General features: G+C 46.0%; 1 long non-coding RNA gene across 1 annotated transcript in view; it reads left to right on the top strand.

The window, feature by feature from the left end:
• Positions 1-23,023, top strand: part of LOC148111693 (uncharacterized) — a 32,770-nt gene extending 9,747 nt beyond the window's left edge. The window contains exon 2 of the long non-coding RNA XR_015730134.1: positions 19,585-23,023. This is a non-coding gene — a long non-coding RNA (uncharacterized LOC148111693). The remainder of the gene's footprint in view (positions 1-19,584) is intronic.
• The last annotated feature ends 4,421 nt before the right edge of the window (positions 23,024-27,444 follow it).

Below are 27,444 nucleotides of genomic sequence, written 5' to 3'. Positions count from 1 at the left end.
TCGTATGTTCCCATTCTTGTCTTCTAGTAGGTGGATAATCCTTTTTTCATTCTCCTTTTTTAATTTGTATGATAACCATCTGCCCAGTTTGTTTGCACTTTCGAAATAATATTGTTTGGAGCGTTTTATTTTATAAGCCAATTCTTCTTGATCCAGAATATTCAGTTTGTGTCTAGTTAGCATCCAGTTTTCTTTTGCCACCTCATCTCCTGGATTTTGCTGTAGAATCCTTTGCTTCTCCCAGTCTCTCTACAAGTTCTGTTTCTTCCTTCTTTATTTTTATATATACTGTGAGATATTACCAGCCCTCTTAGATATGCCTTCATTGTGTCCTATACGGTTGTTCGGGGTGTATCTTGATTTCCATTTTCTTCGAAAAATAGTTTTAGCTCTCCCTTGATTTTTTTGATGTATTCCTTATCCCTCAAAAATTTGGTATTTAACCTCCATCTCTTTTGCCTCTTCCTCTGTAAATTTACCCATCTTATCTCTAAGGGATTATGGTCCACCCATATATTCGGTGTTATTTCTGCTGAGTCAATTTCCATCCCCAAGCTCCTACTGACCCACATCATGTCAATCCTTGACCAAGATTTTTGGGGATTTGAATAAAAAGTATATTGTTTCTTATTCGGATGTAGGGTCCGCCATATATCCACTAGATTTAGTTCATCCATCAATTCAAAAAAGGTTTTTGGTAGCTTATCTCTCTTTTTCTTTTTGTCTTTGTTACTCTTATAGTCTTTATCTGGATTTACAATTCCATTAAAGTCGCCAATTATACAAATCTTGCTATGTCCCATTTTGCTTATTTTCTCGCCTATTTTTTTATAATATTCTCCCAAGTTTTTGTTTGGGGCATAGATAGCTACTATTAGTATTGGTAGATTCCCCCTCTTAACCTCAACTGCTAGTGTTCTCCCTTTGGTGTCGGTATGTTTTAGCTCAGCTACTATCCCTTTCTTAACATATAGTACTACTCCCCTCTTTCCCCCCCCCCCGCTAATGATGTGAAGGTTTGTCCAAATTTATTGTAGTCTAAATATTTCCCATCTTCTTTTTTTATGTGAACCTCCTGAAAGCATATTATATCTGCATTTTGTTTCGCTAATTTTATGAATAGTTGTTTCCTCTTTCTATTGTCATTTAGTCCATTGACATTAATTGATAATATTTTCCATCCCTCCATTTTTATTTTTTTTTAGTTCGTATACCCTACTTTAGTTCTTATTTGCATGTGTAGTTCTTTGCGGTCTTTGTTTCTTCCCCTTTGTCTCTTTAAGTTCTTTTTCTTCTGTCTCCGTTTCCTCCGGTTCCTTTAGACTTCTGTTGATATGTATTCTCTTCTTCTTGTACTATTACCTCCAGCTCTTCTTTGCTACTTTGATCTTTCTCCGCTCCTCTCAATTGATCTAGAAAGTCTTGTGCTGTAATAAGGCCATCTATTTCGATTTTTTCCCCTTGCCAGGTAATCAGCATACCTTCCGGCAGAATCCATCTGAAGAGGATGTTCCTCTTATTCAACTATATCACTAGGAATCTATAGTCCCTTCTCAATTCTCTCACTCTCCTGGGAATCTTGCTTTAAGATTATTATCTCCTTTCCCTTGTAAGTCACCGGTTCTTCTCTTACCACATTGTAGAGTATATCCTTGATGTGCACTTCTCTGGGTAATTTCTCCTCGCATAATTGGTTTGGACTCTGTACACCTCGTCTAGCTCTTTTATTATATCTTGTTTGTCCTGTTGTAATATTTCCTCTATTAGCTCTGCCATCACTTGACCTAGATCTTCCTCCTTATCTTCCGATATATTTTGGAAACGTAGATAGAAGGATGCTCTATCCATTTCCAGCTGAATTATTGAATCCTCTAATTCTCTGTTTTGTGCCATCATCTTCTGACCAATTGAGTCTCCACTTCTATTATTTTTTGTTCATTGTTGTATATTGAATCTTGAATCTCATTCATTTTTTGGTCGATGACTCGAATATCCGTTTTCAGTTCTACATGATTATTTGTCATCTTTTCTTGCATCCTTTGTATGGTATCTATTTTGATCCTCCTGCGCATGTCCAAGATGGCCGCTCCCTGCTGAGCGGCGGTGATACCTGGGGGAGATTCCCCGGCTTTTGGGGGTTTTCGGGGGCCGGACCAGCTAATTTTGCCCCATGTCTGGCGAGGGGAGCTTCCCACCAATCGGATGCTGTCTTTTTGAGAGCTGGCAGCTTTCCAGAACGCGATGGTCGGGAGGAGACGGAGGCGGCTGCAGTTTTACGAGCAGGGAGAGCGGCTCCCCGCAGCTGCCGGACCAGTGGAGTGGGCGGTGGCGGCGTCGGCGATGCAGTTTCTCCCCGGAGCTCCGAGGGGACGGCAGGGGCTTCCCAGCGATGGATGGAGATTTTTTCGAGAGCTGGGATCGTCGGGCTGGCACTTGCTACAATACTGGGATGAGCGGCTGTGAGGGATGGCACCAGAGGGGGCGAAAAGGAGGAGGAACTTGCTCGGGAGCGCGAGGAGCCTCTGACCACAATATACTAGTAATGTCAGTTTCTTTGGAACTGCTATTACAACTTAGATGGGAGGCTTACTTGGAGGGAGCCTCTTCTTGGCTCTCCCAGAGGTTTCCCCCCCCCTCCCTTATGTGGATGGGGGCGAGCTAAAAACATTGCTGGTTCTGATGGTTGGAAAAGACCTGAGGCCAAGCTCTTATGCCCCATGTGGTTTGTTAGCCTCTGTGAGGCCACTTATTATCTGGAGGTTCCTCTGAACAATAGGATGATATTTGCCTCCCATGGACATCTACAGCCCCCTGATTTGCCTCCTGATTCGTGAGTGAGATATCTCAGATTTCAAGCCTTGTATGGAGCCGGACGATGACTGCGGTTTCTGGCCCTTCCCAGCTTTCGTGAGAGGGCAGCTGGTGTTAACATCTGGCCTCAAAGTGGCTTAAGACTCCATCCACTGCTGTGAGAGAGCAGTGGGATTTATTGGATTTATTGACTTTATTGACTTGGAATTGACTGAATGTCCCTCCCCAGACCTTGGACTATCTGGATTACCCCCAGGCCGTGGACTTCCCCCAGCTTAATTAATTAACTGATTGATTAGATGTATTCACCAACAGAACTTCTTATTCTGCAAGACTCCCCCCTCTCGCAGGTGTGGCCCTCTACTTTATCAAGGGCCTACCTTTATGACGGGCTTTGGCACCCCGAGAGGTGGCATGCTGCAAAAAGGGGATTGAGGGGTTTTTTAGGGAAACTTTTTGATAGATTTTTAAGGGATTTTAAGGGGTGGGAGGGTTGTGTGGGTTTGGGGGTTAACCCACGGGGGGAGGGGTCCGGCCCAGCTGTTAGTGGGGCCACGGAGGGTGCAGATTCCGGGGGTAAGGGGGACATTAGAGTCCATTCTGTCGAGGGCTTTTCTATCAATGTGTTGAGTGGGAGGGGCAGATACGGCGGGAGCAGGGGGCCGCATCATGTGGTGGGGGCGCGCACTCGCTATCTTCGAGCGGTGGCGCGCCCCGGTCCCCATAGCCCTTCTCGTATCCCAGGCAGTTCAGACTCTCAGGGCCCGAGCCTTCGGCTGCTGTCGTGCAATGCCAGGTCCGTGGTAAATAAAGCCCCCCTCATTTGCGATCTTATTCAGGAGGGGGGAGCGGACCTGGCAGGTATTACGGAGACCTGGTTGGGCCATGAGGGGGGGGGTTCCCCTCGTGGATATGTGCCCACCAGGTTTCCGAGCATTCCATCAGCCGAGAGCTCAGGGCAGGGGTGGGGGGGTGGCGGTTATTATAAAGGAAAGTCTTGATCCGAGGGAGACCACTGTTCCACAGATAGCCGGATGTGAGTCCCTTTTTGTGAGATGGGGTCGTGGAGTACAGATGGGCTTGTTGATCACGTACCTGGCTCCCTGCCGCGTGGCAACGGCCCTGCTTGAGCTGCTCAACGTCATAGCTGAGGTGGCGGTTGGTACCCCCAGACTTCTAGTCATGGGGGATTTCAACCTGCCATCTGTCGGCGAAACGTCTGAGGTGGCTCGGGAGTTCATGGCTTCCATGACGGCCATGGACCTTACTCAGTTAATTCATGACCCCACTCACATGGGTGGACACACTCTGGACTTAGTTTTTGTCTCTGGTCAGTGGTCGAGTGGCCTTGATACAGGGGATATAGTCATCGAACCCTTGTCATGGTCTGACCACTCGCTCCTTCGACTGGACTTTCTAACCGCTGCACCCCGCCGCAGGGAGGCGGGACCGACCAGGTGGTTCCGCCCCAGGCGCCTGATGGACCCTGATAGGTTCCAGATGGAGCTTGGGCCATTTCCTGAGACTATGACTCACGACTCGGCTGAGGACCTGGTGGCCGCCTGGGATAGTGCGGCTGCCGGGGCCTTGGACCGTGTCGTGCCTTTGCGGCCTCTGACCCGGCACCGAACTCACCTAGCTCCTTGGTTCTCCGAGGAGCTTAGGGAGATGAAGCGCCGGAAAAGACGCCTGGAGAGTAGTTGGAGGACCAGCCGCTCCGAATCCGACCGAACACTGGTGAGGTCTCATATTAAGACCTACCTAGTGGCAATAAAAGCGGCAAAATCTAGCTATTTTGCCGCTCTTATCGCGTCATCAGATAATCGCCCGGCCGCCCTGTTTAGGGTGACCCGCTCCCTCCTCCATCTGGAAGCGCGGGATGACCCCTTGCAGGGCCGAGCTGAGGACTTTGTGCAGTATCTGTATGACAAAATCGCTCAGATTCGGGAAGGGCTGGCCTCTGACTGGGTATGTCCGGATGGGATGACTGAGGCAGGTCTTGAGAGTGTTATCTGGGGGGAGTTCGATCCTGTGGCTCCCGAGGACATGGACAGGGTCCTGGGACGGCTGAATGCGACCACATGTTTATTGGACCCGTGTCCCTCCTGGTTGGTACTGGCTTCCCGGGAGGTGACACGAGGCTGGCTCCAGAAGATTGTTAACGCTTCTTTGAGTGAGGGGGTCCTGCCGGCCGCTTTGAAAGAAGCGGTTGTGAGGCCCCTCCTCAAGAAGCCCTCTCTGGATCCGGCTGTTTTGGCTAACTATCGTCCAGTCTCCAACCTTCGCTTTGTTGCGAAGGTTGTTGAGAGTGTGGTAGCACAACAGCTTCCCCGGTACCTGGATGAAACTGTCTATCTAGACCCGCTCCAGTCCGGCTTCCGACCTGGGCACAGCACGGAAACGGCATTGGTCGCGTTGGTGGATGATCTCTGGAGGGCTCGGGATAGGGGTTGCTCCTCTATCCTGGTCCTGTTAGACCTCTCAGCGGCTTTTGATACCATCGACCATGGTATCATGTTGCACCGGTTGGCGGGGTTGGGGGTGGGGGGCACCGTTCTGCGGTGGTTCTCCTCCTACCTCTCTGACCGGTCGCAATCTGTGTTGACGGGGGGGCAGCGGTCGACCCCGAGGCACCTTGCTTGTGGGGTGCCACAAGGGTCGGTCCTCTCGCCCCTTCTGTTCAACATTTATGTAAAGCCACTGGGTGAGATCATCCGTGGCTTCGGGGTGGAGTTCCATCAGTACGCTGATGACACCCAGCTGTACATCTCCACCCCAGGCCACCCCAACGATGCCCTTGAAGTGATGTCCCAGTGCCTGGAGGCCGTGCGGGCCTGGATGGGGAGAAACAGGCTCCGACTCAACCCCTCCAAGACCGAGTGGCTGTGGCTTCCAGCGTCCCGATATAGCCAGCTGACGCCATCGCTGGCTATTGGGGGCGAATCACTCGCCCCCACGGAGAGGGCTCGCAACTTGGGCGTCCTCCTGGACGCACGGCTGTCTTTAGAAGACCATTTTTTTTTTTATTGAAAAAGTTTTCAAATACAGATTTTTCCCCCTTTTTCCCCCCCCTCTCCCTCCCCCTCCCTATCCCCCCCTCCCCACCCCACCCATCCCCCCGTGACTTCTTCATAACAAAAAAAAAACCTAATTCATAACAGATTACTTACTCCCTCCTCTAGATATTGACCTTTACTTACTAAAAATATTATTAATATTATAACATCCCCCTTTATCCATACATTTCAGAAAAGAGAAAAGAGAAAAGAAAGGGAAAAAAAAAAAAAAGACATTATACTATGACATTATAAAATAACTTCTCCACTTTAAAAATATACAATAAGTCCTACTTTAACATTTAATCTTCTATATATATTACTATGACATTTCAAAGCAGCCTTCCCCATCAAATCTAGTTTAACATTTATTCCACTCTATCCATTTCCTCCACTCCCCTAAATATATCACTTAAAAATCCCTTTTCTTAGACTAATCAATCTACTAACTAGCTTATTCACCCACTATCAAGCGAAATTACCATACACAACATTTCTTAATATCATTGATTCACTGCCCACACCACTTAAAAATCTATGTCTATATTTTCCATTATAAAAAAAATAAAAAAAAAAGAAAAGACAATAACTTTAAATTTATAATCCATATAGTATCTTCTTTAAGATCTTTCCACTGGATTGGTAGAACCAACATCCATAATCGGGTAACATAACTTGCTGGTGCAACAGTTTATTCAAGATCTTCAATCATATCTGCCCCCATCAGTAGTAAATATCTTCTTATGTATATAAAAGTAAAAACAACCACCCGAGTGACATTATAATTATATTCCATATAGTAATAATTATGGGTTTCATCAGGGTTATTAATTCCCGTCATCGTAGTGGGTAACAACCCGATCTTCTGCATGCCCCAGCATAATTCTCTTGCCTTGTAATTCAAGATAATATAATATATTTATCAACACAAAAAAAAAATTCCAAAATGGATAATTCAAATCCATCAGTTTAAGGCTCATTTCATGTCCCCAAATTACGGCCATGCAGAGATCTGCCACAATCTTCAGGATGATATTAACCAATACGTCGCCTCTTCTGTATTTACACATAATAATTCATATTTTAAAGTCACTGGCTTCACTGTTGCCTGATTTAGAAATTTCTATTTTTATGCCACCTATTTCTTTTTTTTTTTTCTTTTCTTTTTGTGGGTTTGTTTTCCATCCTGGTTTCTTTTCTACAAATTGTGTATCATCCGGTCGGATTTTGTTCTGCTTTGTAGATTGGTCTTGTTGGTTTGGTTTTTGTATCTCATATTTCTTTTTTATCCCTTGTATTTCACCTAATTGGTTTCCATGCTTATCCTTGCCTTGATAAGTCATCACCTTAAGATTAGATGCCACTTCTCTCAGATTTGTAGATAATCCAGCTGGGGTATCCAATAAATCCAAAGGCAATTCTTCTGGTACAGTCTCTATATTTCGATATTTTACCTTTATTTCCGGCTCCTTCTGCTTATCCTGTATTATACCTGAAGATGTTAAGTTCATTTTCAACCTATTTTGATAAAATTCTTCCGCTCTTTCAACAGTGTTTAGCTGATATCTTTCTCCTTGATATCTAAATATAATACCAACTGGGGCGTCCCACCTGTATAAGATATTTCTCTTTTTTAACTCATTCACCAGAAAACCAAATTTCTTCCTTTCCATCAATATCTTAGGTGGGAGTTCCTTGTAAATCCAAATCTTTCTTCCATACAATTGCAACTTAGAATTGAAGGAATTTTGCACGATGTTATTCCTAATTTCTCTGTCTGTAAAATAAATCACCACATCTCTAGGCAATTGCCTATGCTTGGCAATCCAGGAGTTAATTCGATAAACTCTGTCAATCCTACAAAACACTTCATCAGGTTGAACCTTTAGAATCCCAGCTAGAAATTCAGAAGATATTTTCCTTAAATCATCTCTATTATTTTCCTGCAAACCTCTTAATCTTATCGCATATTCTGTGAAATTATATTGTACCATTAAAATCTCTTTTTCAATCTTCTGTTGCAGATTTTCTGCATTACCATACTTTTGATCAGCATTCATTTTAGATTTTTCTTCTAAGCTATTATCCTGAATTTTTATCAAGTCATTTTCAATTTTTTGGATTCTATTGTCCAGTTTATCTTGAATTCCTTCCATTTTAGACTCTAGTACATTAGTATTTGTGTCCAACTGCATCATAAATTCTGTAAAACCATTAGCCATAGATTTCACCAATTCTTTAATTTCCTGCTTAAATTTTTCAAATTGCTGATTCACAATCTCCTCCCTTCTTTCAATCTCTTCTATAAAAAATTCTATTATATTAAAATCAGGTTTCTCAGACTGAAGAATTAAGACTTGTTCCTTTAAGTTGTTGGTGGGGGAATCCCCCCCCCCTTCTTGTGTATCTGACTTTATGAGTCTCAGTGCCATGTTTCCGCCCAGGCAGACTTTGTTAAAAAAAAAAGCAAGAAAGACTTCTTTCCAATCAACAACAATATCAGGTCTCCAAGGGAGAGAAAAAGAGAAAAAAACACAGGAGCGAAGTTTTGTCTACAAATGTAGCCAGTGGTATTTATTCCGCTACATTGTAGTAATAAAAAACGGAAGGAATTTCCCTTTCTGCCTCTCCTCCAGCCGACGCCATTTTTTAAAAGGCTTTTTTTTTTTCCTCTTTCTTTTCCTCCTCTCTCTTAAATAATTTCTTTTAAAAAATCAGTAAAATACTTGCGGTTCAGTATTACAGGTCCAGCTCACATTTTCTTTGAGTAGTCTGTTAAATTTGCAGGCTTGCTTTTGACGCCTGGCTCTGCATCAGCAGAGGTCTCCCAAAGCCCGGAGCAGCGGCTGGGGATACGGGGCATCTCATCCGCTCCGTCCCAAAAGTAAAGGAAAAACTTTTGGGACTCCGCAGAGAGTTCTACCCACCCCTGCCGGCTCTATCTCCGTTTCCTCATGGAAACGGAGTTTTTCGAGCCACCATTCTGTTGTGAAGGCGGCTCTGACAGGCGATGGAAGCTGACGATCCCGAAGGAACGTCTGGCAGCGACAAACAGCAAACAGGAAGTCACTTTAGAAGACCATTTGACAGCCGTGGCCAGGGGGGGCTTTTTATCAGGTTCGCCTGATACGCCAATTGCGCCCCTTTCTAGATCGGGACTCTCTACGCACAGTCACTCAGGCACTAGTCACTTCCCGCCTGGACTACTGCAACGCTCTCTACATGGGGCTCCCCCTGGGGTGCACCCGGAGGCTCCAGCTGGTCCAGAATGCAGCCGCGCGGGGGATTATGGGGGCGACGAGGCGCTCCCATGTGACACCTCTCCTGCGCGAGCTGCACTGGCTCCCGGTAGTCTTCCGGGTGCGCTTCAAGGTGTTGGTGACCACCTTTAAAGCGCTCCATGGCTTAGGGCCGGGGTACTTACGAGACCGCCTACTGCCACCAATAGCCTCCCACCGGCCAGTACGCTCGCACAGAGTGGGCCTCCTCAGGGTGCCGTCCGCCAGACAATGTCGGCTGGCGACCCCCAGGGGGAGAGCCTTCTCTGTGACGGCCCCCACCCTCTGGAATAACCTTCCCCCGGAGTTACGTATAATAACAGACCTCCGGATTTTTCGTCGGGCCCTGAAAACTTATTTATTTCAACTAGCTGGGCTGGCTTGAGCTAAATTTTAAATTGGTTTTAAATTGGGTTGTTTTAATTTACGGCCAGAATATCTAATTATTTTAATACTGTTTTTTAAATTTTGTATGTTTTGTTTTTACTTAGGCTGTGCACCGCCCTGAGTCCTATTTGGAGAAGGGCGGTATAGAAATTTAAACAAATAAATAAATAAATAAATCTTGAATTGCTGTTAAGGTCGATTGTATGGCCTGCATTGTCAATAACATCATCAATTTTTCTGATTTTGTTAGTCCCTCTGTCGATTTTTGCACTGCTGGTGAGGTCATTGTTATTGTGGGATTGGAGGAGGTCTTCTTTCCCGTTTTTAGTACAGTTGATGAGATGCTTGTCATGTCTCTCAAAACTTTCTTCTGCTCTCTTGCAATTCTCTCAATGTTCCTCCAAATTATCATCCACTAACAACTTCTATTAAGCTATGCAAGTGTTGCCAATTCTTATTGTTCACACCGGAGCAGAGGAAAAATATTAACAGATGCACTTATTATTCTATCTCTTATCGATCAATATCAATAATAATAAAATATGCTTAATTCACAATTAATTCAATTATTTCAAAAAGACTTAATTCTGTTCTTTCAATTAGGCAACAATTCTCAGGTTAATTTACTGATTATATTAAGTTAATTAATAAATGTATTAATAAATTGATTAAGTAATGATTCTATGTCCTTCAAGCAAGTTAATAACAAAGAAATAACAATAAGATAGCAAATTAGTAGAGAAGAAGAGAAAGAAAAAAAAAGGAAGAAAAAATCACTGATCTTACTATTTAGAGTTCAGGCTATTTAAATATTTAAGTATGTATACGTATCTATAAATTTAATAATTATCTTACAAATATAAATGTTTTAAATCTAAATGTATAGATAAAGGGAGTATATATATTTCAAAATGAGTATGGGTTACTATAAGATTCAGGAACTTTCCTCCTGTTGATTGTTCATAGGCTTCGTTACAGCCCTATCTCCAGCAGTCTCCACAATTCCAATATGTTCTTAGTTCCAAAGTTCACTTAAATCTTAAATCTGACTTTGATAGACTCTCTCCGTTGATCTTCGCAGCCTCGCCTCGTCTTTCTTACTGTCAATTCTGGTTTATGGCTGCATGTCCAGTTGCTTCTCTTCTGATTCTGTCCAGCTCTCTGCTTGACAGCTCGTAATCCAAATACAGTCCACAATCAAAGTTCTCTCTCCTTCTATGATTAAAGGTGTCTCACCGGTTTTCTTCTGTCTGCGTTGCCTCTCCGCCTCTCTGCTTCAGCGTTCTCCTTTTTTCTTGCCGATTTTCCGGTTATCCATTCAGTTTCAGTCTGCTCTTTTCCTTTCAATCGCCGCTTTTCCTCTCTTTCCACGAGATCTTCCACCCGACACAACCGGTCACGCTTCTTTGCAATCAATCCCACGGTATCAGGAAAGAAAAGTATAAGTCCATTTCACCGCCAGCTTTCCCGAATTTCTTCTTTGTTTCCCGTCTCTTGTTGGTTATCACAGCCTCGGGTCTGCCATTAGATAGCAGATACACGCGTGCTGGCTAGACAGAGGCGTCCGGTCGAGCGGGGAGTGCTTGCACCTTGCTTCTCTGCTCTCTGGAATCCCTCTAATGTCTGAGAGACTCTCCGGGCCTCTCGCCTCGAAAGGATCCCCAAAGCACGGTGAATAACGGCATTTTGGAGCAGCGATCACTCTCTCAACCCATGTCGTCGTGAGTCACCAAGCAGAAGTCCCCCCAAAATTGTTTTTTTTTTCTTTTAAATACTCTGACGATCCCAGCTGAATTGATTGGCAGATCATCAGAGCATTTAAAAGAAAAAAAAAACCCTTTTTTTCTTTTAAATGCTCTGACGATCCAAGCTGAGTTCCCTGATCGCCAGAGGCTTTTTAAAAAAGCCCCCTTTTTAAAAAAAGCCTGGATCATCAGAGTCTTTTGAAAGCATTTTTTTACAACCTCTTAGCCGAAGAGGTTGTAGAAAAAATGGTTTTAAAAGTAAAAAAAAAAATGGCCATGCCCACATTACAACCCCCCCACCAAGCCACACCCACAGAACCAGTAGTAGCAAATTTTAGATTTCACCCCTGCTAAAGCGGGACTAGAACTCACCATCTCTTAGTGATTCTCCAAAGTTACCCAGCTGGCTTTGAAGCCTAAGGCAGGTCTAGAACTCACAGTCTCCTGGTAATTGGTTTATTGTTTGATTGTCTGAATTGATTGTTCCTTCATTGGGGTGTTGTTTACTTCTTGTCTGTTAATCTAGTATGAATCTAGATTAATAATAGATTAATCTGTTTATCTGGGTGTTGATTGCTGGCAAAGAGGTGCTTGTAATGTTTTTGTTTCCTTTTTTAAAAGCTTTTTGAGTGCCTCTTTTGAATGCAGATGTCGTTTATCTCTATGTGCCTGTGGATGGCTGATTTGTCTGAGTGCTTCCCTTTGGCAAGGACACTTTTACTGACACTATGGGTTCTTTCTCCCTTCTAGCACTGATGATGTTACCTAGTTAGGTAATGTCTATAAGAAAACAGCCAAGCGCACAGAGCACCAAGGACCCCTCATTTCAACCCTGAACTGCAAATATTCTTTTCTACAGACCTGGGTGTTCCTCTGAAATAGAGAAGCTAGTGTGAGAAATTGGCCTCTTTGTGGTTCTCCCCAGATTTCCTTCCTGAGAAATTGAACCCCAGACATAGACATGATTTATTTATTTATTTATTTATTTATTTATTGTGATTTATATGTCGCCTTTCTCCCTAGGGACTCAAGGCGGCTTACAAAAAGACAACTTCAATACAAATCACAATACAATACCAAATTAAAATCAGTAACCCAATTAAAAACGATTTAAAATTATATCAGTGTACCCCCAAACGGATCAGTTTAATTGGCGGAAGAGCCACGTCTTCAGCTCGCGACGGAAGGAAAGAAGGTCGGGGGCTGTCCTGAGCTCAGTGGGCAATCCATTCCAGAGGGTCGGGGCTCCCACAGAGAACGCCCTCCCCCTGGGGGTCGTCAGCCGACATTGTTTGGCCGACGGCACCCTGCGGAGGCCGACTCTGTGAGAGCGCACAGGACGATGGGAGAACGGCTGGAGATGGTCCTGCAAGTACCCCGGGCCTAAGCCATGAAGGGCTTTATAGGTGAGCACCAGCACCTTGAAACGTATCCGGAGTGCCACCGGTAGCCAGTGCAGCTCACGCAGGAGAGGTGTTACACGGGAGTATCTAGACGCCCCCGTAACTACCCGCGCAGCTGCATTTTGGACTAACTGAAGCCTCCGGACACATCCCAAGGGCAGCCCCATGTAGAGGGTGTTACAGTAGTCCAACCTAGAGGTAACAAGGGCGTGAGTGACTGTGGCGAGGGCATCCCGGTCTAGGAACGGGCGCAACTGGCGCACAAGACGGACCTGTGCGAAGGCCCCCCTGGTTACGGCCGTCAGATGATCATCTAAAGACAGCCGAGAATCCAGGAGGACACCCAAGTTGCGGACCCTGTCGGAGGGAGCAAGGGTTTCACCTCCGATCATTAAGGATGGGACCTCCAGATCCCGGGATGCCGGCATCCACAGCCACTCAGTCTTGGAAGGGTTGAGTCCGAGCCTGTTCCTCCCCATCCAAACCCGCACCGCTTCCAGGCAGTGGGACATCACGGAAAGGGCATCCCTAGGGTGGTCAGGGGTGGAGATGTAAAGCTGGGTATCATCAGCATATTGATGATACCTCACCCCAAAACCACGGATGATCTCACCCAGCGGTTTCATATAGATATTAAAGAGCAGAGGAGAGAGAACCGAGCCCTGAGGCACCCCACAAGTGAGAGGCCTCTGGGAGGATCCCTGACCCCCCGCCCAAACAGACTGCAGACGGCCCGAGAGATAGGAGGAGAACCACTGTAAAACAGTGCCTCCTAACCCTATCCCCCTGAGCCGCTGCAGCAGGATACCATGGTCGATGGTATCGAATGCCGCTGAGAGGTCAAGAAGGACCAGGATGGAGGAGCAACCCCCATCCCTGGCCCGCCAGAGATCATTTACTAGGGCGACCAATGCCGTTTCCGTGCTGTGGCCACGCCTGAAACCAGATTGGTAAGGATCCAGGTAGTCAGTTTCCTCCAGGAATTGAGGGAATTGCTGTGCCACCACGGACTCAACAACCTTCGCTAAAAAGCGAAGGTTGGAGACTGGACGGTAGTTGTTAAGTACGTCTGGATCCAGGTTAGGCTTCTTAAGGAGGGGTCGAACCACCGCCTCTTTAAGCGCAGCGGGAAAGACCCCTTCCTTTAGTGAAGCGTTGACAATAGCCTGGATCCAGTCTCCAGTCACCTCCCTGGCTGCCGAAACAAGCCAGGAGGGACAAGGGTCCAGTAAACATGTGGAAGACCCCAGCCTACCCATAATCCTGTCCACGTCATCCAATGAAACAGGCTCAAACTCAACCCAGATGTCTCCACCGAGACTAGGCCCTGTCACCTCAACGGACTCTGTCCAGTCGGAGTCCAACCCGGTCCGAATCTGAGTGATTTTATCTTGCAGAAACTGTGCAAAGTCCTCAGCACGGCCCTGTAAGGGGTCCTCCCTCGCTCCCTGATTAAGGAGGGAGCGGGTCACTCTAAACAGGGTTGCTGGGCGATTTTCTGCAGATGCAATGAGAGTGGCGAAATAGTTACGTTTCGCCACTTCCATCGCCACAAGATAAGACCTAATATGGGTTCTTAGTTGTGTTCGGTCGGACTCGGATCGGGAGGATCTCCAACCACCCTCCAGGCGTCTTTTCCGACGCTTCATTTCCCTGAGCTCCGCGGTAAACCAAGGAGCCGCCCGGGATCTGCATCGGATCAGAGGCCGCAAAGGCGCGATTCGATCCAGGGCCCCCACCGCAGCCTGTTCCCAGGCCGCAACAAGGGTCTCAGATGAATCGTGGGCTAAGGAGGCGGGAAATGACCCAAGCTCCATCAGGAAACTTTCGGGTTCCATCAGGCGCCTGGGGCGGAACCATCTTACTGGTTCCACACCCCTGCGACGGGGGATGGCGGAGGAAAAGTCGAGTCTAAGGAGGGAATGATCGGTCCATGACAGAGGGTCAATAGATAGAGTCCCCTCCCCACGATCATTTATCCACTGTCCAGAGAGAAAAATAAGGTCGAGTGTGTGTCCTCCAATATGAGTTGGGCCCTGTACAATCTGAGTCAGGTCCATGGCCGTCATGGAGGTCATGAACTCCCGCACCAACTCAGATGACTCACCGGCCGATGGCAGATTGAAATCTCCCACAACCAAAAGGTTGGGGAGTTCCACCGTCAATTCGGCTAAGACATCTAGTAGTGCGGGCAGGGCTGAGGCCACGCAGCTGGGGGAGAGGTACGTGATCAACAGCCCAGACTGAACTCCAGGGTCCCATTTCAAAAGGAGGAATTCACACCCGCCAACCTGAGGAACAGTGACCTCCCTAGGCCTAAGACTTTCCTTAATAACTACCGCCACTCCTCCGCCCCTCCCCTGGAGTCGTGGCTGGTGTAGTATTCGGAAACCTGGGGGACACAAATCCACGAGAGGGACACCGCCCTCCGGCCCCAGCCAGGTCTCAGTGATACAAGCCAGGTCCGCGTCCTCCTCGTCTATAAGATCTCGGACGAGGAGTGTCTTGTTCACCACGGACCTGGCATTTAAGTACACCAGTCGGAGTCCAGGGCTCCGCACTCTGTCGCCGTCGGGGGAGCAGGATGAGCTGAGGGGGCAGGAGGGCGCCACCGCTTGAATGGAGCGGCGGCGCCCTCCTAGCCCCCCCCTCTCCCGACCTCTGCGTCTCCCAACTGTCACAAGGATTGGAAGACCCTCTCTCCGCTGAGCCTCTTTGTTCCCTCCTCCTCCCTCCCTCCCCCCACAACCATCCGACGGGCCCAATTGCTGAACCGTAAGAGCCACCCCCGGCTCAACCCTTACCACCCGCCTCCCGGGTCCCCTTAAAATTTGATTAAAAACATTAATTAAAAAACCCCTCAAACCACGCTTAGAAGCATGCCACCACTCGGGGTTCCAAAACCCGTCCTTGAGGTAGGCCTTCGATAAATTCGAAGGCCATGTCTGCGAGAGGGGGGCATCTCGCAGAGCAAGGAGGGTCGCCGAAGTGTAAGCCATAATAAATATGAGAAGTGGATGGAAAATAGCAACAGGAAACCAAGATGAGAAACAAGAGGGATAATGATGGTAAAATAGGAGTCAACCCAGGCCGGCATAACCACCGCTCTCTCACAGCGGTGGAGAATCCAAGGCTGCAACGAATGAGTCCCACAGAACCAGCCGCAGCCACCCTCTCACGGTGACTAGGTGGGGAATGATTGACCCCTCACTATTCATAGAATTTCAGACTCTAAACCATCAATCATTGGAAAGCCTCACAAAGTTCCTTTTATAATCAGAGCTCAGAGGGGGAAGCAAAGTGCCCCAGCTAGTTGCCTCATCCTGTAATAACAGTTGTTATTGTAGTTGCAAAGTCGTATCCCACATATTGCGACCCCCATGGACAATGTTCCTCCAGGCCTTCCTGTCCTCTACCATTCTCTGGAGTCCATTTAAGCTCACGCCTACTGCTTCAGTGACTCCATCCAGCCACCTCATTCTCTGTCGTCCCCTTCTTCTTTTGCCCTCAACCTTTCCCAGCATTAGGCTCTTCTTCAGTGAGTTCTTCCTTCTCATTAGGTGGCCAAAATATTTGAGTTTCATCTTCAGGATCTGGCCTTCTAAAGAGCAGTCAGGGTTGATCTCCTCTAGGACTGACCAGTTTGATTGCCTTGCAGTCTAAGGCAGGAGTCTTCTCCAGCACCATAGTTCAAAGACCTCAATTCTTTGGCGCTCAGCCTTTCTTATGGTCCAACTTTCACATCCATACATTGCAACTGGAAAAACCATAGCCTTGACTATACGCATTTTTGTTGGCAGGGTGACTGTTGTCTCTGCTTTTTAATAAGCTGTCTTGATTTGCCATAGCTTTCGTCCCCAGGACCAAGAGTTTTTTAATTTCTTGGCTGCAGTCCCCATCTGAGCCCAGAAAAATAAAATCTGTCACTACCTCCATTTCTTCTTCTTTATTTGCCAGGAATTGAGAGGGCCGGATGCCATGATCTTAGTTTTCTTAATGTTGAGTTTCAAGCCAACTTTTGCACTCTCCTTCTTCACCTGCATCAAGAGGCTCTTTAGTTCCACCTCACTTTCTGCCATTAGAGTGGTATCATCTGCATATCTGAGGTTGTTGATATTCCTCCCAGCAATCTTAATTCCAGCTTTTGATTCATCTAGCCCTGCCTTTCTCATGATGTGCTTTGCATATGTTAAATAGGCAGGGCGGCAGTATACAGCTTTGTGGAACTCCTTTCCCAATTTTGAACCAATAAGTGGTTCCGTGTCCAGTTCTCACTGTTGCTTCTTAATCCGCATATAGGTTTCTCAAAAATAAGATGGTCTGGTACTCCCATCTCTTTAAGAACTTGCCACAATTTGTTGTGATCCACATAATCAAAGGCTTTAGCATAGAAGTAGATGTTTTTCTGGAACTCCCTAGCTTTCTCCATGTTGGCAATTTGATCTTCAATTCCTCTGCCTCTTCGAAATCCTGCCTGTACTTCTGGTAGTTCTCAATCCACATATTGCTGGAAGCCTATCTTGTAGGATTTTAAGCATAACCTTACTAGCATGTGAAATGAGTGCAATGGTGCGATAGTTTGAACATTCTCTGGCATTGCCTTTCTTTGGAATTGGAATGTAAACTGACCTTTTCCAATCCTGTGGCCACTGCTGAGTTTTCCAAATTTGCTGGCAAATTGAGTGTAGCACTTTTACTGCATCGTCTTAAGATTTTGAATAGCTCAGCTGGAATACTGTCTCCTCCACTAGCTTTGTTGTTGCTCAGATTTCCTAAGGCCAATTTGACTTCACATTCTAGGATGTCGGGCTCGAGGTCAGTGACATCAGTAACATCAGGGATGTTAAGCTCATTCTTGTATAGTTCTTCTGGGTAATTTTGCCACCTCTTCTTAATCTCTTCTGCCTCTGTTAGGTCCCTGCCATTTTGGTCCTTTATAATGCTCATCTTTGCTGTATATAGTGTTCCTAATTTCGGGAATTCCAAACATTTTCTATGCTGCTCTTTTATATGTACCTCTTGTAGGCATACTATATCTATACCTTGTTTTGCTAATTTTGTTAGTATTTGTTTTCTTTTAGCAGTGGCATTTAATCTATTAAAATCAATCGATATTAGCCTAATTTCTTCTTCCATTGTTCTACTTATATATTGATTTCTGTCTTCTATTGATTCTAACATCTCTTTGTGGTCGTGTTCTCAAACCCACTCCTTCTCCTTCCCTTTGTCCCTTTTCTTCCCTGCTTTCTATCTCTAGTTCTATTTCTTTTAGTTCCCGGTGCTGGTATTCCTGACTTCTAGATTCTAATTCCTCTTTGCTACTGCTCTCTTCTTCCACTTCGTAACGTTAGATGTGCTCTAATCAGCATACTTTAAAATGAAGTTTGCTTTGAGCTCGAAGCACATAGCGCTTATAAGCAGTATCCTGAATAATGGGAAGGGAACTTCCTATAATCATCTCTGCTGTCCTCACCACTCTCTGTAGGGACTTTCTGAGGCGCTGCTGCCATAAAACCAAACAGGGATGCAGTTTGTTAAAACACGTTCAATTGTGCCCCTGTAAAAAGTGGCTAGGACATAAGGAGAAATTATGGCCCATTATGTTGAAGGTGGTGATGGTCATTAAGCAAGAGTGTGATGTGTTAAGCAGAGCATGGAATGGGGGTGGGGGAGACCCTTGGGCTATCCTGTGCTTTGCTTCTCACTGCTTGGAGTCCATGGACCCCTCCTTTCCTGCCCTTCCCCCCCCCCATCTTCTCTCCTCACATGTTCCTCCTGTCCTGTCTTTACCAGTCCATCCCGTCCCATCCCCTGATATGTGGCTCGCTTGGAAAAATTCTACACGATTTCCATTTTTAAAAGAAGTGGAAGCAAAGATAGTAATAAAACCCAGCATTAGCATTATAAAACCCAACATTATGACATTGATTAAACAACTCCAAGGTGAGTAATTAAAAATGTGTGAGCTTGGTCGATAAATTAATCAAATTTACCTTTATGAAGAAAAGTAAAGCGCCAGGTCAAAAGCCAATAAATCCAAAGAGTAAATTTTACAATGTTGCCTTTATGACAATCTTGAAGATAGATGAAAAGCCTAAATGTGGGATAAATTGTGTGTGTGTGTATGTGTATGAGAAAGAGAAAAATAGAAGAAAATAGGAGAAGGAGTGGTGGGAGGGGAAGGGAGGAAGAATAGAATAAAATAGAATGCAGAATGGAATGGAAGAATTTGATGGCCCATGAGGCCTATAAACTCACCCAATGGTAGCCAATGGGACATTGCAAAAGGGAAATGTTGTATGTTTTGAAATTTGAAGCTAGAATTATGGGATTAACTTGAGTTTTTACCATGCAGTCAAATCCTGCATATGATAACTTGTTTCGGAGTATTTGGGGATTTAAACATAATAGAACAGAACAGAACGGAATAAAAGAGTTGGAAGGAGGTCTTCTAGTCCAACCCCCTGCTCAGTCAGCAAACCCTATACCTTTTCAGACAAATAGCTGCCCAGTCCCTTCTTAAAAAGCTCCAGTGTTGGAGCATCCACAACTTCTGGAGGCAAGTTGTTCCACTGATTAATTGTCTTCACTGTCAGGAAATTTCTCCTTAGTTTTCAATGATTCCCCATTTCTGAGTCCCTTGCAAAATCACAATCCTTCTCTTCTTCCTCCTTCCAGCCCTGGGTGAAGCTCGTTTGTGGAAGCATAAACCAACAATGACTCTTCCAACGCAACATTTGGGAAATTATCCACTGCAATTGTTTGTAAAAATGTGTCTTCCTTAGTCCATTCAAGTATGGCTGAATTTTCAGCTGAATCTCTAGTCGTTAAAATACATTTATGGTAAATTCAGGAAGGTTTCTTTCGAAGTTCTTTTTGTAAATATGGGTTTTCATTTTTTTAGGGGCCTGACAAAGGAGCAACAAATAGGGCTTCTTTAAAGGATTTATGCCCTGAAGACAAGAGGCGCATTGCTAACTTAACTAAGGAGCTCGCAAGGTGAGGATAGATGGGGTTTGATAATGGGGAAGGCAGAGAATTTACTTTCCAGATCTGTTTTTGTGAATTGGAGGAATTTGTCTTTATTGAAAGTGTTCTAGCACATTCTCTCTGAGAGATCCGAGAGAGCTCTCAGTGGGAGGGGCAGATACGCGTGGGAGGGGCAGATACGGCGGGAGCAGGGGGCCATATCATGTTAGGGGAGTGCGCACTCGCTGTCTACGAGCGGTGGCGTGCTCCGGCCCCCAAGGCTCCACTCGTTCCCCCGGTTGCACAGACCCTCAGGGCCCGGGCCTTCGGCTGATGCTATGCAATGCCAGGTCCATAGTAAATAAAGCCCCCCTCATTTGTGATCTTGTTCAGGAGGGGGGAGCGGACCTGGCAGGTATTACGGAGACCTGGTTGGGCCAGGAGGGGGGGTTCCCCTCGTTGAAATGTGCCCACCAGGTTTCCACGCATTCCATCAGCCGAGGTCACAGGGGAGGGGAGGGGGGGTAGCGGTTATCATTAAAGAAGGTCTGAGACCGAGGGAGGCCACTGTTCCTCAGACGGCCGGCTATGAATCCCTCCTTGTTAAATGGGGTCATGGGGTTCAGATGGGTTTGCTGATCACGTACCTGGCACCCTGCCATGTGGCAGCAGCCCTGCCCGAGCTACTCAACATCATCGCCGCGGTGGCGGTTGACACCCCTAGACTTATGGTCATGGGGGATTTCAACCTGACGTCCGTGGGTGAGACGTCTGGGGTGGCTCGGGAGTTCATGGCTTCCATGACAGCTATGCACCTGACCTAGTTGTTTCATGGCCCTACCCACACGGGGGGAAACACGCTGGATCTGGTTTTTGTCTCTGGACAGTGGCTGAGTGATCTTGAGATAGGGGATATAGTTACCGAGCCCTTGTCATGGTAGGATCACTCTCTCCTTCGTCTCGACCTTCGAACTGCTGCACCCGTCGCAGGGAGGCGGAGCCAGTGAGATGGTTCCACCCCAGGCGCCTGATGGAACCTGACAGGTTCCAGATGGAACTTGGGCCATTTCCTGAGGCTCTGGCACACGCTTCGACTGGAGACCTAGTGGCCGCCTGGGATAGGGCGGCCGCTGCAGCTCTAGATCGGGTCGTCCTTTGCGGCCTCTGACCTGGCACCGATCTCATTTGGCTCCTTGGTTTACTGAGGAGCTGAGGGAGTTGAAGTGCCGGAAAAGATGCCTAGAGAGTAGTTGGAGGGCCAGTCTTTCTGAATCGGACCGGACACTGGTAAGATCTCATATTAGGAATTACCTAGTGGCGATAAAATCAGCAAAATGTAGTTATTTTGCTGCTCTTATTGCGTCATCAGATAACCGCCCAGCTGCCCTGTTTAGGGTGACCCGCTCCCTGCTCCACCAGGAAGTACGGGAGGACCCCTTGGGAGGGTAGAGCCGAGGATTTTGTTCAGTTTCTGTATGACAAAATCACTCAGATTCGGGAAGATCTGGTCTCTGACTGGGTAGTCTCAGGGGGAGGGACTGTGGCAGGTCTTGAGAATGTTATCTGGGATGAGTTTGATCCTGTGACTCCTAAGGACGTGGACAGGATTCTGGGCAGACTGAACGCGACCACATGTTTGTTGGATCCGTGTCCCTCCTGGTTAGTGCTGGCTTCCCAGGAAGTGACACGAGGCTGGCTCCAGGGGATTATAAACGCTTCGTTGGGTGAGGGTGACTTTCCCGCCGCCTTGAAAGAGGTGGTGGTGAGGCCTCTCCTCAGGAAGCCTTCCCTGGACCCGGAAATGTTGGTTAATTATCGTCCGGTCTCCAACCTTCGCTTTGTGGCGAAGGTTGTTGAGAGTGTGGTTGTGCAACTAGTTCCCTCAGCACCTGGATGAAACGACATATCTGGATCCGTTCAAGTCGGGTTTCAGGCCTGGGTACAGCACAGAAACGGCATTGGTCGCCTTGGTAGATGATCTCTGGAGGGCTCGGGACAGGGGCTGCTCCTCTGTCCTAGTCCTATTAGATCTCTCAGCGGCTTTTGATACCATCGACCATGATATCATGCTCCACCGGTTGGAAGAGTTAGGGGTGGGAGGCACTGTGTTGCAGTGGTTCTCCTTTCTCTCCGATCGGTTGCAGTCTGTGTTGGCAGGGGGGAAGAGGTCGACCCCGAGGTCCCTCATATGTGGGGTGCTACAAGGGTCGGTCCTCTCGCCCCTCTTGTTCAACATTTATGTAAAGCCGCGAGATTATCCATGGTTTCGGGGTGAAGTACCACCAGTACGCTGATGACACTTAGCTGTACATCTCCACCCCGGATCATCCCAACGATGCCCTTGAAGTGATGTCCCGGTGCCTGGAGGCCGTGTGGATCTGGATGGGGAGGAATAGGCTCAGGCTCAGGCTCAACCCATCCAAGACCGAGTGGCTGTGGTTTCCAATGTCCCGATATAGTCAGTTGGCGCCATCACTGACTATTGGGGGCGAATCATTGGCCCCCATGGAGAGGGCTCGCAACTTGGGCGTCCTCCTGGATTCACGGCTGTCTTTAGAAGAGCATTTGATGGCTGTGACCGGGAGGATTTTTCATCAGGTTCGCCTGATTCGCCAGTTAAGTCCCTTTCTGGATCGGGACTCCTTACGCACAGTCACTCATGCCCTTGTCACCTCCCGCCTGGACTATTGTAATGCTTTCTACATGGGGCTCCCCTTGAGGAGCACCCGGAGGCTCCAACTGGCACAGAGTGCGGCTGCGCGGGTGGTAATGGGAGTGACATGGCGTTCCCATGTAACACCTCTCCTGCGTGAGCTGCACTGGTTCCCGGTAGTCTTCCGGGTGCGCTTCAAGGTTTTGGTTACCACCTTTAGAGTGCTCCATGGCTTAGGACCTGGTTATCAACGGGACCACCTACTACCACCAATAGCCTCCCACCGGCCGATACGCTCTCATAGAGAGGGACTCCTCTGGGTGCCGTCGGCCAAACAATGTTGACTGGCGGCCCCTAGGGGGAGAGCCTTCTCTGTGGGGGCACCTACTATCTGGAATGAGCTGCCCCGGAGATACGGAGGATCCCGGATCTGCGCACCTTCCGCCGCGCTCTCAAGACCTTTTTATTCCAGCAGGCAGGCCTGGCCTAATCTTTTCCCTTTTTCTTTTTAATATGAAATTTTTAATCTGTTTTTAAATGATTGGGGTGTTTTGGGCCAAATTGTCTGGGCCAAATTGTTTAATTTGGTTTTATTCTGTTTTTAAATTTTGTATTTATGTATTTTATCGTTTGGCTGTTCACCGCCTGAGTCCTTCGGGAGTAGGGCGGTATATAAATCAAATAAAGATAAAGAAGAAAGATAAAGAACTGACTAAAGGGCTCCCCTGCTGCAAATGTATTTATTTGGTTATTTCTTTTATTTCTATCCTGCATTTATTTATAAATAACTCAAGATGGCAAACATACCTAATACTCCTTCCTCCTCTTACTTTCCTCACAACAACAACCCTAGGAGATAAGTTGTTCTGAGAGAGAATGTGTGGCGTAAGGGCACCCAGCTGGCTTTCCTGCCTAAGATGGGATTCACTGTCTCCTGTGATTGGTCCAAAGTCACCTGGCTGGCTTTCATGCTTAAGGAGGGACTAGAATTCACTACATCCTGGTGATTGGCTGAGAATCACCAGCTGGCTTTCCTGCTTAGGCAGGACTAGAACTGTCCATCAGTCCTAGGCTGTATCAACAGAGCAGTGGTTTTCAACCTTCCTAATGCCGCGACCCTTTAATACAGTTCCTCATGTTGTGGTGACCCCCAAATGGGTGGGTTCTAAATTTTTTAACTACCGGTTCTGTGGGCGTGGCTTATTTTGTGGGCGTGGCTTGGAGGTCATGTGACTGGGTGGGCGTGGCTAGCTGGTCATGTGAGCGGGTGGCCATGGCTATGTGTATAGGGACTACTCAGAGGGCTGAAAAAAGTCATTTCTGACAGGTCCTCAGACTTTTGACTGGTCCTCACACTTATGACCATCCTCACATTTATGCCTGTGCAGCATTCTTAACAACCATGTCACTCATTTCACAACTGCTTCTCTTCAACATGGTATAAGATAGGGCAAAAAACGTAAAATGTGAGGACAGTCGTAAATTCAAGGACTGGTCAAAAGTGCGAGGACCAGTCAAATATAACTTTTTCAGCCCTCTGAGTAGTCCCTGTGCACAAAAGGACTACTCAGAGGGCTGAAAAATGTGATTTCTGACAGGTCCTCGCACTTTTGACTGATCTTTGCAGTTATGACTGGTCATCATTTATGCCCATTGTACCATTCTTAACAACCGTGTCACTCATTTCACAACTGCTTCTCTTCACCATGGTGATAAGATAGGGCAAAAATGTAAATTGTGAGGACAGTCGTAAATTCGAGGACTGGTCAAAAGTGCGAGGACCAGTCAAAAATAACTTTTTCAACCCTCTGAGTAGTCCATATGCATGGATACAGCAATAGAGAGGGATGAAGGAAGGGAAGGGAAATTAGAGTAGGAGTGAGGGTAAGAGAGGAAGGAAGAGAGGAGGAAAAGGAGAAAGAAAGAGGAAGTAGGGAGAAGAAGAAGAGGGGGGAAGAGAAAGTAAGAAGGAAAGAAAAGACAGAGGTGGTAGGTTTGAGGAGAAAGATTGCTGTACAATAAAAAAGATGAAAGGGAAGAAAGCCAACCCCAAACAAATATAAAGATATTAAGATAAAGAATGAATTGTTAAACTTTAAAGAATAAAAGAGAACAAATGGGAATAAATAACAATAATTAGAAACACACATACAAACATACAACGTATTTTCTTTGAACAGAGTATTTGGCCGGTTCACAAATTTAAACAGTTGTAGGAGGTTAGCACCCACCCCTTTCCTAAAGAATGAAATATTTTGGGAAATATTAAAAAGGCAGAATATTATATTTCCCTGGATGAGAAATGGAGAAGCATATTTTACAGACAAAGCAGCTCCCACCTTCCTGCCCCCCACCCTTTGTTAATGGGCCAAAGGCAGAAAGTCAATCCTTTGTCAAAGGATATTTGCAACACAATAGCAACAGAAACTAACACAATGGGCCCCATCTAGCAACCGAAACTCACCACATGTGACCTGGGAAGCCTGTGACCTGGGAAGCACATGTGACCATCAGCCAGCAAGGCTAGCTAAGACCCCCACCCCCTGGGAGTCTGACAACCAATCAGGATAGTCTTTCGGGGCCCCAAGAAATGCAAAGCCAGAGAGAACTTAAAAACCCGAGGATTCTGCCCCTTTTCTGTTCAGGAACTCAAGCCATCTGATCCTGCCCACCATTAAACCATCTTTCCAAGCAGTCTCCATGTTTCCAGTGTCTTTTTTCCCACTTGGAGCAGAACCCAGAAGGATATTTCTTCCAACACAGTGTTTAGTCATTTCAATTACATTTACAATTTCTATATTTCCTTTTTACCATATTTATTCCTAATCTATTTTTTTAAAAATCCAATATTACCCTTCATCCTCATCTCTAATCTTAATCAAATTCAATTTTTCCCTTCTATTCTCTATTATACCCCTTCGCATTGTCATCTATTTTTATATCCATCCTCACATTGGTTAATTATGTAATTATGTAATACAGTTGTTTAATACAAATTCAACATTTTAATATAAATCAATTAATTTTTTTTTTAATTTGATTTATATGCCGCCCTTCTCTGGAGATTCAGGGCGGCTTACAATGTGCTAAGCAATAGCCTTCATCCTTTTGTATATTTATACGAAGTCATCTTATTGCCCCCACAATTGGGTCCTCAATTTACCTACCTTAGAAAGGATGGAAGGCTGAGTCAACCTTGAGCCTGGCGAGATTCGAACCTGTAGTAATTGCAGGCAGCTGGTCTTAATTATATAACTATCTTTTTTGTATATTAATCAATATGAACATGAATCTTCCAATTACTTAACCATTTCTGCTTTCAACACAATATACAATTAATAGTATCTCAATTATTACAATTCCCTAGTTAAATAGAGCTTTTTTTCTTTTGTGTTTTAAAATCTTGAACCTCCTCTTTTGCCCTAAATTTCCCATTGTTTGCAGTTTTGCACCTACCTTTTTTGGTGAGGAAAAAGAAAAAGAAATCTCTCTGCCTCATTTTGTCACGTTGCAGCAAAGACCCTGCTTCCTTACTTTCAATTTCACTTTTTCAGCATAGCTAGGGGGAAAAAAAATTGCTGCAGGAATTTACCTCTTTGCAGCTAGCTCTTTGAAGCCACGCTTCAAAGTTTTTTTCCCTCTAGCCATCAGCTGGGACTCCGGAGGCAGCAATAGATTGGAGTGGGTGGGGTAAGCGAACGGCGACCGGGCGATCCAACAGAGGCAGAGGGTGAGGGTGAGTGAAGGCGTGGGGGGGGGGGCGAGAGAGGGCTTTGGCAACCCCTGTGAAATGACCGTTCAATCCCCAAAGGGATCGCGACCCCCAGATTGAGAACCGCTGCAACAGAGGAACAGCACTTGGAAATTGTTGTCCCAGCAGTCATCATGCACCTTGCTATCGATACAGAAGGTGCCGGTTTGGGAAAGTCAGCTTAGTAAACTTGGTTTGGAGCATTAAAATGTATCATGCACCAGGATGACGCAAAGCAAGAAGAAATGTGGCATTTGAACCAATGGGAAGGAGAATGAGCCGAGGTGGCACAGTGGTTAGAGTGCAGTACTACAGCTACTTTAGCTGACTGCTAGTTCAGCAGATCAGCGGATCAAATCTCACTGGCTCAAGGTTGACTCACCCTTCCATCCTTCCGAGGTGGGTAAAATGAGGACCCAGATTGTTGGGGGCAATATGCTATTTAGTATACTATCTTTGGTGTAAGCCGCCCAGAGTCCTCGGAGAGTGGGCGGCATAGAAATATGACTAATAAATAAATAAATTATTCCTTAGCTTTTCTAAGAAAAACCATTACGATGACATTAATTTTGAGAATTAAAACCTGCCCGACCCTCTCTTATCTCCAATTTTTCTTTTTATTTTAAAAAACTTAATCACGTTTTAATCGCTGTAATGGAACAAGAATTTCTTCAGCCTAATGGGGAAGTTAAGCTTGAGTTTTCTTCACCTCATTACACCTTTTAAAACATGTTGTAATATTTTATTTTTTTCTTTATTTATTTTCAATCCTGCCAGGAGGCACATCTCCTTGAGGTTCTTCTTACCCATTGCAGTCCACTGAGCACTCCAGGAGAATGTCCACCACTTTGTTCACCTGTTTTGAGGCCAGGTGACACACCGACTTCAGAGTCTGTTCTTTCATTGCGAGTTCCAAAATGTTTGGGAGACACTGGTAAATTTTCCTGAGGATCCTGGGTAGCAAAGCCAAAACAGAGATCAGAGGGATGAGATCCAGCGTTGGTCTCCATTGGAGATGCAGTAGAGATGATAATTCTCAGCCATTGGGGGAAAAAAATGGCCCCCCACAATGTCAAAGTTTGCCTTATATTTTCAAAAAACCACCTGATTTGTCCAGCCTGTGTCATATAGGCAACACCGAACCAAATTTCCACTGGCCATGGTAGATGCGCTTGGCAAAATATTATTACTGAATTGTGACAGTGGGCCCAAAAAACAAACTATCCAACATATAAAGATAGTCCTCGACTTACGATCAGAATTAAACCCAAAGTTTCTGTTGCTAAGTGAGACAGTCATTCAGTGAGTTTTGCTCTATTTCATGATCTTTCTTGCTATAGTTATTAAATGAATCAGTGTAGTTGTTAAGTTAGAAACACGGTTGTTAAGTG

The sequence above is a fragment of the Pantherophis guttatus genome, chromosome 16, assembly GCF_059756535.1.
Source record: "Pantherophis guttatus breed Tessera chromosome 16, ASM5975653v1, whole genome shotgun sequence".
Classification (NCBI taxonomy): domain Eukaryota; kingdom Metazoa; phylum Chordata; class Lepidosauria; order Squamata; family Colubridae; genus Pantherophis; species Pantherophis guttatus.
Note: the sequence above shows the minus strand (reverse complement) of the source record. Positions and strands in the feature narration are given on the sequence as shown.